Source organism: Sinocyclocheilus rhinocerous, unplaced genomic scaffold, assembly GCF_001515625.1.
Source record: "Sinocyclocheilus rhinocerous isolate Xijiao unplaced genomic scaffold, SAMN03320098_v1.1 scaffold264, whole genome shotgun sequence".
Classification (NCBI taxonomy): domain Eukaryota; kingdom Metazoa; phylum Chordata; class Actinopteri; order Cypriniformes; family Cyprinidae; genus Sinocyclocheilus; species Sinocyclocheilus rhinocerous.
This window is the reverse complement of record NW_015644837.1, coordinates 36,211-40,685: the sequence shown is the minus strand read 5'-3', so window position 1 is coordinate 40,685 and position 4,475 is coordinate 36,211. Positions and strand designations below refer to the sequence as shown.

General features: G+C 36.8%; 1 protein-coding gene across 1 annotated transcript in view; it reads right to left on the bottom strand.

The window, feature by feature from the left end:
* LOC107758834 (neurensin-1-like) overlaps positions 1 to 3,814 on the bottom strand; it is an 8,697-nt gene extending 4,883 nt beyond the window's left edge. Inside the window, exon 1 of the mRNA XM_016576661.1 lies at positions 3,681 to 3,814. The gene's annotated coding sequence lies outside the window, so the exon portion shown is untranslated. The remainder of the gene's footprint in view (positions 1 to 3,680) is intronic.
* Between the last annotated feature and the right edge of the window lie 661 nt (positions 3,815 to 4,475).

Below are 4,475 nucleotides of genomic sequence, written 5' to 3'. Positions count from 1 at the left end.
GGTGTCTGTTGTGAATATTTAGATGAGGTGAATTTGTTTAGCAGCATTTAAAACTGCACGGCCGCCTGTCGTGGGAAATCTACTCACCCTCCAATAAAAGTTGATCTAGTTCACATATTTACACATGCTGGAGGGGACTTACCTGTTTAAAAAGCTGTTGTTCAGCATTAGCTCATTAGGTTTACATTGGAATTTTATTAATTAAATGCTTACTTTTTTTGTAATCTGTCTCTAAATGTTTGTATTTCAGGGGACACGTCGCTCTTTTAGGGGTATAAATCAAGATACAAAAACATGTATATAGACTCTGTGATTTTGTGGCTTGTGTTTTAGAAAATCAAATCTTTTTGTAATCTTGACTAAACACATATCGTTGGAAAGGTCTTACAGTCAAGGTTCCATATTTGGTGACTGTTTTGTAATAGAAGTGATATTGTGACAGAAAATGATTCATTTGTAACAGAAAACTGCATCAAAAAATTCTATAGAGTTTGGTTGTCACCCAGTGGTTATTTTTGGTATAGCGCCCAATAATAATTTGTGTGATATCAACTTCAAATTTGGAACATAACTTAATAATAGACACATGGCTTTGATTTTATAGCAATTTTAGAGTGCAACATATTTTATAAAATATTTATGTTTTATATAATAAAAAATAGTATAGTACATTATATTTATTGTAAACTGTTAAAGTAAGTAAAACTGTTTTTTTTTTTTTTTTTTATGCTTTCAATTCAGCAATAATCTGCTATGTGTCTTCTGGACGAGAGACTGACCTTAGGTCTGTATTTCAAAGCGTTCAGGAATTACAACCATGTTGTAACAAGCATTGATAAACAAGTGTTCTGTTTTCAGTGAACGTATCCCCCAAAAGGGCAACGTATCCTGGGGATACAAACATTACAATAAAAAAGAAGGGTCAAGTTTTTTTTTTTAAAAGTCATGAAATTGTATTATCTGAGCGCCAATAAGACTGAAAATAGCAATACATTAATTTTCTGATGGTTTTACCCTTTTTAGGTTTATGCATTTAGCAGACAGAAATCTGCTCATGCAACAAACAATCTAAACAAACAGCATTCTAATGACAAGATTTTGACATTTAGTTTTAATAAACTAATTCCTCATTAACTGATTGTCCTTTTCTTAAAGCTGAAGTTTGTGCCACTTTGGTTCTGCAGATTTTTAAAGAGGTTTCCCATATCCTCCCCTGTTTTCCATTGGTCAGACACACAGATAGCCCCGCCCCAAACTGAGAATCAGCCTATGAAAGGTTTAATTGTCAAAGGTGACTCTGGATATTAATGTGGAGTAGGAGAAGAATATTAATACACACACCAAATCTGCAAAACCATACACTAATTCTCAGCCTTTGACTCTTTGCATACAGTAAACAGTTTTTGCAAAATACAACACAATTATCAACACACAAAGGGGATTAATATCATGGCAAAGGTGTTTGCAAATGTTTGCTTTTGAGATGTGTTTGTGATATTTTGAATGCAGTGCTTCATTCTGCAACAGATGTGAGGCATTTTGCATTTTGTGTGTGCAGTTCTTGGATTTGTGTGTAAAGTTTTGAGAAAAAGAGGCAAAGTTTTGAAAATGTGTGAAAGCAGTTAAAAAACTGTAACATTGAAACAATGACAGACTCCAGCTTTAAGCATCAGACTCAGCAGATCCGATGACAGCTGGATGCGTTCAAGCGCCGTGTGGTTTCCAGCGTGAGCATCTGTAAAGAGGGTCTGGATGATGAGAGCGGGAGGGAAACGAGGCTGTAATGAAATCACGGATACCTGCTGAAGCTCATGAGGAAATGACTCAGCCGTCCTTCAGCGTTTCAATGAGCCTCAGTCCTGCACCAGTGCATTTATCTGGAAGTTTAGGCTCATGTTGTAATTAAAGTGATGGCATGCAGAGATACAGAAAATGAAGCCACATTCACGTCAGTAGAATGTATATGACATCACTCACATGTTGGTTTATAGAGTGCATTCAAACTGATTTGAAGCAAAAGAAATAGTATTAGAAAATCAGACAAAAACACAAAGATACGAGACTGTGAACTTAACAGCTTTAGTGAGGGAAACAACTACAATCCCATTAAACACTGTGAACGACAATGGAGAAATATTAAACTATTGATCTAAAATTCTTGATTGTATCTATATAAACAATATATTTTGCATTTATTGCAAAATATGCAAATATTTACAAATATGTCAGTAGTTTGAGAGTGTGGCGAAACTGACGCTGCATTTGAAATCGAATACTTCCCTACTATATAGTATGCAAAAAACGGTATGCGAGGCGAGTAGTATGTCTGAAATTGTAGTATATACGAAAAATAGTAGGCAAAAAGTCCCTGGATGACTACAGACTACATCCAATGAGATTCTGAAGTGTGCATCCGATGGACACTTTGCTATCACATGAGGCCACGGGGGAGGAGCTATGAAGTTATCACATGACCATAACAGCATGGCGGATGTAGTACGTCCAAATTTCATACCATATATATATATATATTCAGACTATAGTATGTGATTTCATCTGCAGTGCTATATAGGAGTGGGCGGAGCTTTTGGCATGTTTTCCTGATTTTGTAGCGATTCTCTGATTGGTGGAGAGTACAGAATCATGGGTAATGTAGTTTATCATAAGGATCTGCTGTTAAACAATCATTCAATTGTTTGAAAACTATGTTAAAATAATGCAAACAGATGGCTTTAACAAAGCAGATATCATCGAGTAACAACCGTGTAGCTCACAGTGGGTCTGTCTTTAACAGTTTATAAGATATTGTAAAAAATAAATTCCTCTATGTAGAAAATTAATGGAGTTTTAGTTTGGATAAGAAAAAAAGGCAACTATAACCACACACACTTTCAATTATATTTTCGTCTGACATGAATTTGTGAGCATCTGTATGAAGCTGAAGGTTTGCTCTGAGATCATTTTTTTTGAGAAGCATGACGTCACCGTCTGTGACTCGCAGATGACGCCATCCTGAGATCTTCATGTCATCTGATGCTCCTGAACATCTGAGACACTCTGTCCTCTCCTCTCCTCTCATTATAAAGAGATGTGCAATTATATGATGGACGTCTATTTATAGCTGCGTGTATGTCCAATGCGTCAACGAACGTTAAAAAAAAATAAAAAATACAGTGTCGTCCTTATTCAACAAAACGGCACAAAGCAGCTTTTACACATTTGATGATCGATATAAAAGCAGACTGATCCAGCAGTCAGTCTTACCCATCAAATGTGTCCTTCGTGACAGCGTTTAGACAACAACGACGAATTCAGCATAAGACATCGAGAGGCTTCGACAGATCAGTGTTTGGAGGATAAAAGCGAATAAATAAAGAGATGTGCAATTATATGATGGACGTCTATTTATAGCTGCGTGTATGTCCAATGCGTCAACGAACGTTAAAAAAAAATAAAAAATACAGTGTCGTCCTTATTCAACAAAACGGCACAAAGCAGCTTTTACACATTTGATGATCGATATAAAAGCAGACTGATCCAGCAGTCACAGTCTTACCCATCAAATGTGTCCTTCGTGACAGCGTTTAGACAACAACGACTAATTCAGCATAAGACATCGAGAGGCTTCGACAGATCAGTGTTTGGAGGATGAATGAATAAAAGCGAATAAAAGCGAATACCTGTCATAACCGTGCTGGAGCTGCTCTTCTTCACTCCGCACAGCCGCCGATGCGCTCGACTCCCAGCGACGCAGTGCGCATGCGCCAGAGAGAGGCGAGTCTGTCCTGATCAGACGCTTCTCTGAGTCACCTGTCTGGAGAGATAGATGAGTGCGATGCATTTGAATCAGGTTCAGATGTGCTGTTCTTCCTCACATGTTCACCTGTATACCACACCGCCGACTGCAAGTAAACATCCAAAAGAGCTAGACTATTTGTGTTTTGTGATTAGTTATAATGCAATCAACTACTGTGTGGTTTGTAATTGCCATACCGTTTGTAGAGGTTCTTTATGTAATAAAACAATTGCATGTAAATGATTATGCTTTTTCTGACTAACATTTCCAACAATATCATTTAAGAAGTGAACTCTGTTAGAGTACATGAAGCATGCGATCATGTTAACCAATGCGACTGGTTTTAAAAAAAAAATTATAATAATTTTGCCGAAAGTCCAAATTGTGAAATCCTTCCAAATTCATTCAAAACAATACCTGTATATTAAGCAACACTCAACAGCACCATGCAAAAATACATGCTTGACCAAGCTTTAGTGTGACTCATCAGTGTCCAAATAATTATTTCAAAAAAACTCCTTGTGTGTCATTCATGTTGAAAGTCTCATACTCATTAATCAACATTAATCACAGCCATCTGTGAAAAACAGAGTTAGACTGGATAAATGACTCAGGCATTCTAGATCAGAACTGTGCAATCTACACTGATAATGGCACCGCCTGCTAATCAATATTCTGT